This window comes from Henckelia pumila, chromosome 2 (genome assembly GCF_033568475.1).
Source record: "Henckelia pumila isolate YLH828 chromosome 2, ASM3356847v2, whole genome shotgun sequence".
NCBI classification, from domain to species: domain Eukaryota; kingdom Viridiplantae; phylum Streptophyta; class Magnoliopsida; order Lamiales; family Gesneriaceae; genus Henckelia; species Henckelia pumila.
This window is the reverse complement of record NC_133121.1, coordinates 4,282,541-4,296,943: the sequence shown is the minus strand read 5'-3', so window position 1 is coordinate 4,296,943 and position 14,403 is coordinate 4,282,541. Positions and strand designations below refer to the sequence as shown.

At 34.8% G+C, this 14,403-nt stretch overlaps 1 pseudogene; it reads right to left on the bottom strand.

The window, feature by feature from the left end:
• Window positions 1-11,659: 11,659 nt before the first annotated feature.
• On the bottom strand, window positions 11,660-13,513 carry LOC140884485 (protein argonaute 16-like; annotated as a pseudogene).
• Between the last annotated feature and the right edge of the window lie 890 nt (window positions 13,514-14,403).

Genomic DNA, 14,403 nt, shown 5'->3' with positions numbered 1-14,403 from the left:
CTTTAGTCAAACCACGATATCTCATAATATGGTCCAAAAGATTATGAGAGAAAATCCAACATTACAGAAGTACCAAGGATTTTCGGCAGGACAAGTTGAAAGAGTCTTAGGAAACCTAAGGCTAAGACAAAGAAGACATAATTTGATTTATAAGGTATCCAGAAGGGAAATGGCGATTCCTATGGAATTAACCAGTAATCAAATTGAGATGCAATTAATTCCCTTTGAAGAAATTCAAGAGGAATTACAGAAATTAAAAGCAGAAGTAGCAAAGACAATGTCTTGGATTCATATTGGAGCAATCCAGATTATGATCAAAGCTACTTTTAAAAAAGGAATAGATTCACCCATAGACATCGTAGTATGCGATAAAAGGATGGGGAATATACAAGATGCGGTTCTAGGAACTATCTCGAGAAATTTGTGCGCAGGAAAAATTGTGGGAGTTATTTATCCAAGAATAGCCTACAATTTAGCTGATAGAGATTTTAGTCGAGCCTTGACGTTACATCAAAACTTCAAGGAAAAAAGACTAATGAAGGAAGGTAATAGACCATATTCTATTACATATCAAATTTCATATGCTCTTTCTAATACTCATCATTCTGAATTATTTATTAGAAATGAGTTCATTGAAATTTCAGAGATATTTGGAAAAGTTGCTCATGCAATATACCCGGAAAGAATTGAGTTTTCTTTAATTCAGGAAACAGACATTCAAATTCAAGACAAACTTGTTCTATACAGAGATCTTAAAATAGAACCCCGAAGGTTATCGTTCCAAGGAGACCGAATGACAAGTAGGAGATGAGACAAATCTCCTATTCAAGAAATTCCATCAGAAGAAAAGGAGTTTTCTATAATAGGAAAACTTAGATCTTCAGAAGGATGGAAAGAAGTGAAAATAGTATTCGAAATTACAAGCCATCGGAATCAGTTCCCTTGTAACTCGATTTACTATTTGAAACAACAAGAAAAAGGAACTTACCAAGGAGTGATAAATATTGGAGAATTGGAAGTTCAAATCTGTGGAATTCCAGGAAAAGAAATGGATCAGCTCATTCTTGGCCTAGAATTTCTGGAAAACCATAAACCATGGAAACGCCTTGAAAAAGGAATAGAGTTCATGGAAAAAGAGAAGACTTGGAGGATTCAATAAAAATTCTGCAAGATGGAAAACCAAGAGAATTGGATAAGGGACAATCCCTTAATTAGATTCGAAAACTCTGTTTATAAACAGAAGAAGAAGAAACTGTTGAAATTAGTAAGTCATGAACATGATTTACTAGAACGCATTGAAGAGGTAGAAAGGATTAACCATACTCTACCTTCTGAAGCTTTAGAAAGACTAAAGGTGAATAGTCTTAATCGGATTACTGAGTTGCAACACAGTCTGTTAAAAATGGCAGGGCCATTTAGTAATCCCTTTAAAAAATGACAACAAGTCCTTTCTCCATATACATTCCGATAGGAATGTTGTATGAACAATATAAGGCTGAATACTTTGCAGCTTATATTGATTCAGAGCAAGAATTTGTACAACAAAAAGAGGAGTCTTCCCTGAAGAATGTGAAGAAGAATTGCCAAAAATTGCTGGACGAGATTTCTCTCGAAGAATTTTAATTCTTTGCAAATGAATAAAACAAGCAGAGATCCTTATGGGAGGAGCATGTCAGACACTTTGGTACAAGGTAAAGACACCACCAATTTATTTCCATGATACAGGAGCTGATATCCTGTTAGGAAATAACTTCTTACAAATGTTTAAAAAGTACACACAAGACAATGAGTCAAGAAGACTTATGTTCACTACAATTTGTGATCATAAAATTATCATTCAAAGACTCAAGGTTGCTTTTTATCGACAATTGCCGATAATATTTCGCAGCCAGCGTGGTGATAAAGGACAACTTTTTCACCCAAAAATAAAAGATCCAAGAAGGTTTGGAGAAACCATGTTGAAAATAACAACAGAACAAGAACTCCAAACGGATGATATGGAGCTTCTCAAGGTAACTCTAAATCACAGAGATATAGAGTTAGAGAATAAGGTATCCCTTGAAGATGTCAAAAAGAGGCTCAAGGAAAGTTACAACGAGCATCCTTTGGCATGGTGGGATAGAAATCAACTCAAAGTCAGCCTTACTCTAAAGGAAGGCAAAGAGTATGAATTCGTCAGATATAAGCCTATCCCGATGAACATAACAGATCAAAGGGATATGAGAATAATTATCAAGGAACATTTGGACCTTGGTCTAATCAAAGAAAGAGTTTCACCATATAGCAGCCCAGGATTTCTAGTCAAAAATCATGGTGAAATAAAAATAGGGAAACCCACGTTAGTTATCAACTACCAAGGTATTAATAAAATCTTGGACTTTGATGGGTACTTCATACCAAGTAGAGAACACCTAATTAGTTGTGTACGAAATGCTAAAGTGTTCTCAAAATTTGATTGTAAGTCTGGATTTTACCAGATTCAAATGGAAGAAGGAAGTAAAAAATTCACAGTCTTCTCTACTCCACAAGGACACTATATTTGGGAAGTTATGCCTATGAGATTGGCTAATGCACCCCAGATATTTCAAAGAAAGATGGATAACCTTTTTAAAGATTATTTCAACTTTATGTTTGTTTATATTGATGATATTCTTATAGCATCAAAAAATATAAACGAACACATTAAACACTTAGAGATTTTCTCTAAAATTTGTAAACAAGAAGGACTGGTGTTATCTGAAAAGAAAGCAGTCATAGCAACAAGAAAAATTGAATTCCTCGGTATTGAGATTGATGAAACTGAAATAATTCTACAACCCCATATTGTGGAAAAGGTAAAAAATTTTCCAGATAAACTCAATGATGTAAAACAACTCCAGAGTTTTCTTGGAGTAGTTAATTTTGCAGGAATGTTCATTAACAATCTAGTAATGTACAGAAAGGTGTTCAGTCCTTTGTTAAAAAAGGATGCTAGGTTTATATGGACCGATGACCATACTAAAGGGGTAAACCAATTAAAAAAGATATGTAAGAATCTCCCAAAAATGGCTATACCCGTAGATGAAGATGATATGGTATTATTTACGGATGCCAGCGACGATTGGTGGGCAGCAGTCCTTACCAAAATCACTCCAGATGGGGAAATACCATGCAGATACTGTAGCGGTATTTTTTCAGAATCTGAGGCCATTAGATGGCATATCAACGAGAAGGCTAGGAATTTTATGCGGTAAAAAAGGCTTTTGAAAAATGGCCATTATTTTTACTTGCTAAAAAATTCACTCTGAAGGTTGATAACACCCAGGTAAAAGCTTTCCTAAAGAATAAGATTGAATCTAAACCTGAGAAAGTTAGGTTATTAAGATGGCAAGCATTATGTCAAAATTATATTTTTGATATTGTTATTATTAAATCTCATGAAAATATTCTTGCAGATTTTTTTAACAAGAGATGGAAGGTATTGACGTGGATTCCATCCTGAAAATGTAGAGGCATCTCAGGGAACACCTTGGGTTGCTTCAAAACGAGTTCAACCAGTTAGCCATTAATGCTGAAATGGCCGGCAGGTTACAACAAGCTGATCGGATCAAAGTATCCAATCGAATTACAGGATGTATGCAAGCTCAAACACAACTATGGGCTGCTATTCAAGGGCCAATTGTGAAGGCTACAGAGAAACCACTGGTTTCTCATAAACAAGATATACTAAAACCATTGGTTTTACAAGAACAAGAAATACAACCACCGGTTGTGAAACAAGATGTTGAGGAATCTAAAACTCAAGAAACAAGCGCTAATCTATCATCAGCCTTTGATGATCTGGATGAAGCAACAATTGATGAGGATAACTCATCAAGTCAACCCTCCGCCTCTGGGGTAAAAGAGGAAGAGATCAATCTTAGGCCCAACACCGACAAGGGCAAATCTAAGATTGATACTAATCCATCTATTATTTTTCCATTCCAGGTTTATCAACAGAAGTTGGAGAAATTGAATACAAGGAATGAAATCAACCCGAACACTTGCAGGGTTGATGTTGCAGGAATATATCCAAGGGTTTAGCTAAAAAACAATGTCAATCCTAAAGATGTAAAACTCTGGTATGAATTTGGGGCTTTGACCTCAGTTTATACAACGTCACCAAGCTTTCTGGAGATATCACAGTTACCAAAATGGATTCAGGAAGCAGTCCAAGAAACATGGGCAAATAATGATCATTTATCCAGAGGAGATATGCTTGAGTTATATTTTTTCAGTGCAGCTCCAGAACCAACAGTGAAAGTATCACACGAACCCTTTCATTTTATCAAGCTGAGGAGACCTGATATAAACAGTCATAAATTTATCAAGGATCCTAAAACTGAAGAAATACCCTTGATGTCCACTTTCGGGGAAAATGAGATCTCAACCAGAAGGGCATGGGGTATTTGGGTCTGTCTTACTGAGATGGACAAAGTCAAGTTTCCATTCAAATTTTATCAGAATTCTGTGAACGGATCGTTCCTGTTGAACACAATGACTGGAAAAACTACAGCATTTGCGGAGGAACTCTTCGAAAAGAAGAGAAATCTTTTGTGGAACAACAAGCTGCCGGGGAGTAAAGAAACTCGCCGAAAATTTTGTAACATGGCTCATATTGAACGATGGTCAGAGAATATCTGCCCGGAATGCCCAAATCAGAAGGAGCCAAAATTTGGAAAAACCTTTAGACCCCGAACGGATCGAAAGGATTTTTCCGAGACAAGCAAAGGTGGACAAGGACCACCAAAGATGCGTTTTCACAGGGGTCTACTTCAAAAGCAAAAGATGCCCCGACAACAATAAAGCAGACATGTGAGGAGAATAAAGCCAAAAGAAAGTGGCAGGCATGCGATTCCTCCACTAGTAAAAGATGCCATCAATAATGGCATAAAAAATTCAAGACAGCTGCCTCGTCCACTAGTAAAAGATGCCATCAATAATGACATAAAGAAATACAAGACAGCTGTAAGATTCCCTGAAGTTTCTCGGTGAAACGAGTGGAACTACAGCTATAAATACAGGCATTTGAGGAAGCTGAAGACATCGATCATTCCCTTCAATTTTCTTACAAATAAATTGTTGTAATATTTCTCTTTCTATTGTATTAAGTTTTCTTTATGTATTTCAAGAACAAGGCTACTATGAGTAGCTAAACAAGTTGTCTTCTCCTCTTCAAAGGAGTTGATTTATGTAATAATATTATTTCTGAATAATTTCTTTAAAGTCTCTTTTTTTTCATGCTCGTATTTTATAATTAAATTTATATACCATACGCCTTAAGGTAGAAAACGAATTAAGGCTGTGCTGGGTGTCGTTGAAGGAGCTTGTGCAGAAACCATCTGTTGCGACTGCGTGGTTGGAGTGTGAGGAGCACTTCGTAAAACTCGGCAGGTATGACCCGACGACATTATGGTCAAAGAGATATTTGAATTTAATTTATCTTACGGAAGCATGTTGGACCCTAATCTAGAGTATATCGGCTGGAAACCTTGCATAACCGATAGTCTTGCATGGCCGGGACTGGTTTGATAGGTATAACAAAGCCACGTACAAAGGATTAATTTTAATTAATTGTTAATTCAAAAATATTCAAAAATGGGGACCATTAGGGAGTGGAAACAAAGAAAATGGTGGGTAGGGAGTTAAGTTAAAGAGAAGTTTGGTAATGAGGAGTTTTAAATAATTTGCCCTTATTAGTAATCCACGTTATGATCATAGAAAAACTCGCTTGTAAGTTGTACGTATACAATTCGATTCAAATATAAATCCATTTGGATCATATACCTAATCCATAAGTCCGATGAGTATTTTTAATATGAATTAAATATTTTTTCTAAAAATAATTTATAAGAAGAAGCTGAGACTTCATTCTGAAAAATTGTAAATATTACAATCATATATATTATAATATTATAACAATTAATGGTACATATATCAAACAAATAAACCAATAATTTTGAGAAGTTGATTACAGTACGTGTTGAGTAGTTATTAACTTAATATGGGCGCGCATTGTCTTACCCAAAATTTTCGATCAGAGGGGCCGAATTCAATAGATTTAAAAAATTGTACAATAAATATCATATTAACTTTATATGTTTTTTTTTACAATAGAACTCTCTTAAATTTCATGCTTTGAAAATAATGAATAATATGTTCTTTATCAAATGTATGAAACACATAAGATACCAAATGACCGGCTATTTCGATATGAATAAATTCTACTGGCAAGCGAACCAGGTTAAATTATAATAAAGTGGACAAAAGTTCGGATGTCGAACCCACATGGACTGTAAAAGTATGATTACCAAAATATATTTATTTCTACTTAATCTAGACTAATTAAAAAATAATGATTTCAGATTTTAGACTAAATATTAAAATTTCAATAAAAATCAATTTAATTAAAACGCAGCTGGAAAACTTTGGATTACTTAAAATTTTGGAAAAGTTCGATCAAGGGTCACGTAGGTACCAGACAATTCATGCAACAAGCAGTTGATCTAAGATATCAGACTTAATTTTAATTCACGGAAATTTTCCTAATTTGTTCGAAGGACTATTTCTAGAATAATCAAACCTATTCAAATATTGATGAACTAATCTTTCGTAATTCTAATCAAATTTGAATGCATAAATCACTGTGAAAATTCAGTAAACACCTAAACCGCATACTGAAACCGAATTCTATTTCTAGTCAGTTTTACACTATGTTGAAAATCAAAGTGATCGAATTCGATACCTCCTCTGTCGACTTGGAATCAATTAACGAGCAAACAAACAACTGGCCAGGAAATTTGTAAGACAAAGATAAATTTGATAATCAATAAACTCAATCAAGTCTGAAAATCTCAAATAAACAAATCAAGTTTTTACATGAACTGTCTGGCCCAATCACGTGGCCTTGATCGAAAGAAAGAAACTACTCAACGTTCAACATAATTTAAGAACAAAAGTTTTTTACTCTAAACATCAATAATCAAATCCAAAAATAAAATAAAAGAAGAAGAAGAATCGAGTTGATGGTGATAGCCGCCTCTTGCCTTCAAATCTGATCTCCAACCCTTATTCTGCTGATAAGAATCATATTTATATGCCCAAGGATCTTCAAAATTTGGCATCCTTCCCGAGTAAGACTTTCCGTTTTTAAAAACTCTGTGCGCGATTTTCGCTCGAGCGAGCATAGGGTCTCGCTCGAGCGAGCAGTTCTCTGTCCGGGAGATAAATTTTCCAACCTGGCTCGCTCGAGCGGGCAGAATCCTTCACTAGTAGAATTTTGGCTTTTTACTTCGCCACCTATTACTTCAGCAATTATTATTGACGAAGTAATATGAAACAATCAACTTCGGTAATAACATTGGCGAAGTAAAAAATTATATTTTACTTCAGAATTTAAAAAACGCGAGCTTCACTAATAATTTTTGAAAACATATTACTTCGGTATATTAGTTTTGATGAAGTAAAAAATTAAAAAATAAAATTTATAATTATAACTGATGAAGTAAAAACGAATAACCGATACCTTAGATTTTTATTTCCTCACACTTTTCTATTATCTAACATTTATCTTTGAAGAAAAAAAAACGCGATCCCCTTTCTTCTTCAGCCCAAGCACCGCGAATTGAATCTCCAGCCTTCCACCTCCTCCTCTTTGACGGAAACATTCATTTGACTACATATTTGGTAAGATCTCGATGCAATCTATCTCTCGATACCCATTCCATATGAAAATTCTCGATTTCTCATTTCGGTTGTCGGAATTAGTTGCATTTTCCGGCCGTTTCCCGATCGATTTGGTGTTTTATGGTTGTAGGTTGCTTGTATTTGAGTTTTAGAGAGATTTATGCCACTTTCCTTGGCTTTTCCGACATATTTCAGCCACGGTAGCCTCAAGTACACCGTTCACTACCGTAGGCTTTTCGGACTCGATCTTGCCAAAGAATGGGTAATTTTTCTTATTTCTTATTTAGTCAAGGAAATTTCTTATTCTATTTATTCAGTTAATGTTGGGCTTGTAAAACTTCACTTGACAGCTTGTAAGTCCAGGTGCATGGTTATGCGATTTAACCCTAGAAAGATATGAAGTCCGAGAGAACAAAGTTTCCAAGAAGGTACTCCATTCTTGGGTACCCGTTACTTTCATCCCTTTGATCATTTCTCTTCACGCGTTACTTTGTGTAAATCATTGAATATTGTTTTCTTATATCAGAGGCCGAGAGGGTCGAAGGCTATGTGCAACATGGAGTCGGAGTCTGATTAGACCAATTCGGGTTAGGATATTTCAAATGGTTGTAGCTGACCGAGATGGGTATACCACAGAGAGTTTCGAAGTCTATGCCATAAGACTCTTGCCATCTCCTCGGAAGAAAGTCGTGTAAACTATACACATGATAAGTTTCCTGATGTTTATACCCATTTTTTTTATAAATGGTTCTATTCAAAATTATATAGTTAAAAACATGTTTATTTTGAGCAAGTATCATTTTATCCAAACAAGAATTCTCTCTTTATACATGTTAAAAGAATTATATATTATCACAAAAACTCTTGTGAGTTTGGATCTTTTATTTAGATATCCATGAAAATATTATTTTTTATTTAAAAATATTACTTTTTATTATATATAAAACAATTTGAATATTTGAAAATCTAATAATTTTCAAATCTCCACGCTATTTTATTTATGGTGCTCATAATTACTGTTGCACGCTTTCCCCTCTGCATAGAATAAGCGCTGCAAAATCCAAAAGGCACCCACTACTGTGATTGATGTAAAATTGATTCCATACAGGGAAGCATACATATAATATATTAGAATTTATTCAGGGAAAAGGGCATTTATTGTTGGTGTAGTTGATTCCACACACTATTTTTAAAATCTATTATATTGTTGTGTTTAGCTATCACTATATCCAGTAGAATATGGTATTTTGCTCATCTGTCAATCCTTGCCATTTACTTACTTGTGATGTTAGTAAAACATTATTCTCTTTACTGCTAATACTTGAGAGAGGATGTACAAGTCTCCTGACTCTGCCCTTAACAGGCAAGTACACAATTAGCAAACAAACATCGGATGCATACATATATTAATATAATTACATCTCGTAACCTTGCGTTGTTTACCTGCTTTCATATTCACCTTTTTTCCCTCTAATAAGAGGAACATTTTTTTTCCATCATCTGTAGTAGAAATTTCTTTGTTTTCATTTTTATAACTTATCAACATCTATCTACTTCCCTCGTGGTTGTTCAGGCGATAAGCTTCCATGGGCTAAGGTTGGTAGTTTTCTTTATCTTTATATATCCAATTTATATGTTTGTGTCTATCTTAATTTTTCCCGGTTCTAATAGAAATCCAATAATGGAGATCCCGTCGAAATGATCTCATTTTGACTAGTAATGGGGTAATTGGATCATACAAGTGGAACTTTGGTCTCCTGATTCAGATATCAGTACTCAGAAATCTCAGCTGATGGAGTGTTCAAGAGAATGCAAATGGCTATTGGAAACATTTTGATTGCTGTATAATCATTCTTTTTAAAACTTTCTAATTGTATTTGCTTTTCTGCAGCTACCATAATTCAGAGCATGTGGATGAACGACATCGGCACATATATGAGGTTAGTTGATGAGAAAATTTGGAAAACTAAACTATTTTATTGACATTTTACTTGAATATTTTTTGTATTGATCGTTACAGGTGAATCCAGATATGGTTGGTATTTTAGAAGAATCTGGCTTGAAATTCGTAGGAAGGCATGAAACTGGAAAGCGAATGGAGGTTGATTCTTGCAAAGTGCCTATCGTTCTATCATTTTCTCTTGCACTAGCTGTTCGGATTAGTTAGTTCCATGGATCAAGAACTGCCAAGTAAAACTTTATTTCCTAAGTACCTTTACTGATTTTCTTTAGTTTGCACCCCTGAAGTTGCCTTGGATTTATAATTTTCATTTTGCTTTCCATCGACTTATTTATGCAGAATATGGAGTTTGCAAACCATCCGTTTTATGTGGGGGTTAAGTTTCATCCAGAATTCAAGTCAAGGACAGGGAGGCCCTCGACTGTATTCTTAGGTATATAAATGGACAATACTTGGCGTCTTGTAAAGTGTTTTATAGTCCTGAAGTAAAGTAATGTTTGGTTGAGGTGCCTAAATTGGTCGTGCACATTGAGATAAATCTTTGTTTTGTTTTTGTGGATTATTGAATATACTTGTTAGAACACTTTTAGTTTTGTGAAAATAATTGTGGATACATACTTTTTTGGGTTATAGTCATGGATTCGTGGATGCATAATTGTGGATTGGTAAATATACGGATGTTCTTAGTTTTTTAATGGATAATTAATGAATCCAAATAGTGTATTTTAATTTTCATATATATATATATATATTTTTTGTTATTACTTCATCAATCGATGTAAATTCCGAAGTCATATATATTATATTACTTCGTCACTTAATGAATCCGCTGAAGTAAAATTCATGATTTTACTTCACTACAATACATAACATGTGAAGTTAAATATAACAATTACCTCATCATTCAATTTAAATGCTGAAGTCATATATATGCTATTACTTCGTCAAATAATGAAGTTGCTGAAGTAAAAGACATTCTTTTACTTCGGAAACGGTCCAATCTTGAACCGGTTTTGACTCCGTGAACCGACCAAAGACTTCGGTAATTTTCTACCTAAGACTTCGGTTATTAAACGAAGTAAAACAGTACCCTATTACTTCACGTGCATCTACTTCGGTACTTATCTATCTATGACTTCAGTTAATATGCGAAGTAAAAGACAAAAATTCTACTAGTGCTTTTTTCCCCGTCTAGCTCGCTCGAGCGGGCATAGCCTCTCGCTCGAGCGAGCAACCTTCTGGAACAAACTTGCAACCATGAGCTCGCTCGAGCGAGCAACCTTCTGTCCAAAAATCTAAATAATGCCAAGTTTTCCTTCAAAACAGACCAAGAGGAGTATTATCACTAGTAGAAAAGTCGCAAAAGACTTCGGTTATTAACTGAAGTCGTAGATAGATAATTACCGAAGTAGTGTCACGTGAAGTAATAGATACCGTTTTACTTCGTGTTATAACCGAAGTCGTAGCCCTGAAATTACCGAAGTCTTTGGTCGGTTCATGGAGCCAAAATCGGTTCAGGATTGGGCCGATGCCGAAGTAAAAACATATTTTTTACTTCGTTAATTACTTTCTTTTACTTCGTTAATTAATGAAATTGCCGAAGTAAAAGATATGCTTGTACTTCGTCGATTAATGAAATTGCCGAAATAAAAAATATGCTTATACTTCGGCAATGATAGTAATTGACGAAGTAGAAGAAAGTCTTGTACTTCGGCAATTTCACTAATTGACAAAGTAAAAGACATTATTTTGCTTCGTCAATTAGTGAAATTGCTGTTCCACTACATTAAAATTTAGATACAATAATTACACAATATAAATATATTTTTGAAACTTAAAATAGACTAATAAGGTTCATAAATTATTCATCTCAAAACAACGAACATCCATAAATTCACAAGTATATCCACCAAAATAACCCAAAAATATGCATGTATCCACAAATATTTCCACAAAACTAAAAGTGCGTCTATAAAAAATAATCAAATTCTAACTCTATAAACACTGGGGAAAAAAACTATACATTAATCCATCCTTCAATATAGGATCTATCATATTTGCAGGTGTTCTCTCATGCCAATGCCTCCAAGCCTGAATCAATCCAGAGACATATATCCTTTATCAGATACTTGCAACAAACTTAGAATGCAATGATTTGAGAAAGATTCATACTGATAGTTTCTAACAGCCTACAAGATTCAATCAAGAAGTGAAACCACAACATAAGAGATGGAAGGGAAAGAGTTCACTGGGTAGATAATTTACATTAGTGACAACTCGAATTCTCTCTGGAGGTTTCTGCCTTGATTGTTCAACTAAGGATTCTCTCTGCATTCCTGACAACGCCTTCTTGTATCTTTGAAGAGAGACTAGAGAACATAGCTTTAATTGAAAAAAGATACATAAAGAAATTTTAGAAAGAAAGTTGCAGTAGAGTTCATAAGACAATTACCAAAAAATTATATACCTCCAAAGGCAAATAGTTTGGTCGTTTTGGTTTTCCAACATCAAGGCATGGAATGTATGCCGAAAATGTTAGTTCTTGACCACGATGTTTCACAAAGTAGTGAAAAATAGTGATCTCCAAAATCCCACCATCATCTCTAGCAGTACCACCATTTTTCACTTCCAATGAAAAACTGAAAAGATAACCACCATTAGACGTCTTACAGGAAGGAATGAAGGCAAAACACTGCAAGATACGTATTTACTCACAACTGCTAATTGCATGGTTTCTCACTCAAACCTATAATTTTGAACTCCCTGTTGATATGTCTGGCCTTAACCCTCAGATTCTTGAGCATCCTCTTGGCCTGTGCTCCAGACTCACAATCATGACAAACATAACTGAAATAATGGTCATAGAAAGCGACTGCAAATAGTTAAGAACCATTTACTTTGTCCCAGTCAATATTGCTATGATCCTTCAAATTTTGGTTAGCAAGCAGGAAATCCACAACAGGTCGCGGTTTCAAGATCATCATGAAAGAACTATTGCCGAACTAAAAGGAAGCCTCTACGCCAATATCCATTTTTTATGTACAAGATGATAGAAAAAATGCTTATATGCTATCAAAAAGGTATTCTTGGTATACTTATTAGCTGCTTTCTGTCTCAATATGACATCAAGGACCCTCAGACCATCTTGCACATTTTCTGCTTCGGCTCCTTGAACGACATGAGAAATGGACTTCAAGGGTATTTTTGCAGCATAACTTATCTCTAATTTAAAAACTTTCGACTGCAGAGAGTGCTTTGATCTTTTCCCAGAGCCACTTCCATCTCCATAATCAGAAGGGCTCCTAGGACTATGCAATGGACTCAGGCAGCATTTACCAGGAAAAAAGAAGCACAAAAACAAGTAAATAAAGGTCAATGATGGACGTTATTGCTTGGCAATAAATTCCTCGAGAATCACTGTAAGTTCCAACGTGTTCTGCGGCAATGGCCCCATTGTGTATAGACATTTTTCCCCATCATAAGCAAATTTCTTTCCAGCAAATTCAGAAGAGTATGTTTGGTAAAGTTTTTCAGCGATCTTCCTCCCAATTCCTTTGCTGTCAACCATTCCATTATCCTCAGAACTAATAGAAACCTGCATTAAAAATGGACCATCTAATGATTCACTTGTATGCTCATTACTATACTTGGAAAAAATAGCATGGTAATATATTTTACACTGTACTGATAAAATATTTCATTTGGACATCTGAGTGAGACTTTGAAGTGATTTGCGAGCAAAGAGATGGGTCGTCCGGATGTACCAAATCCAGTTCGGTCAATTATACACCTCTTAGGTAGTGCTGCTTCTTGTAAATTTGCATTTGGTGGTAAAGCAGGCGATTCCATTACTCAGTAGAACTAAAAACCTAGAACAATAAGTGAAACAGTAAACAAAAAAACATCCAACACTTTGTAAACTAGACCAGATCATGTTTCAACTCTCAGCCAGTTAAAATAACATCGTAAATCAATGTTCACCAAAGGACAATGCAGCAATGCGGTATAATTTTGTGGAATAGGAAAAATCTGAAGTGCTTGGCCACCGAAATCAAGCAACTAAATAACTTGTGCCTCAGAAATAACAGCATTCTAAATAAATCATTTGATATAGCAGAAGATTCATTCAAATTCACAAATAACTCAGCCCAGAAACGAAAATCAAGAAGCTAACGTTATGATGAAAAATGCAAACAGTTCCCCAGTAATAACAACGTCGATATAGCAGAAGATTCATTCACATTCACAAATAACTTAGCCTAGAAACGAAAATCAAGAAGCTAATGTTATGATGAAAATGCAATTAGTTTCCCCAGTAATAAACAACGTTACGTAGAAATTGAAAGAAAACTAGGTTTTGCTTTGTCATTAAAGTGTACCAGAGGGAGTGAGTTGGAGAGTTTAAAGCGATTTTTATGGGGATTTTTTGAAATGCGTAGAAGCCAAAACCAGCCGGTGACTCAAGAAACAGAATATTTGCCACTGTCAGCATAAAAATTTCACAAAACATGCATGTAAATATGAGTTCGAGACGAATTTCTGATTTTTCTTATCGGTATAAGATTATTATAAGCTTTTATCAGTATACATAACAAGCTTGAAACATTAAGCTTTTCCAAGTGATACGTCTTCAATCAAAAGTGCCTAAATTTAATATCTGTTTACGTTGTTTGTACCTATGTTCCAAACATATTCGTTCAAATAGATAGATGAACCAGTTTTGTTAATTCAAAACGGTC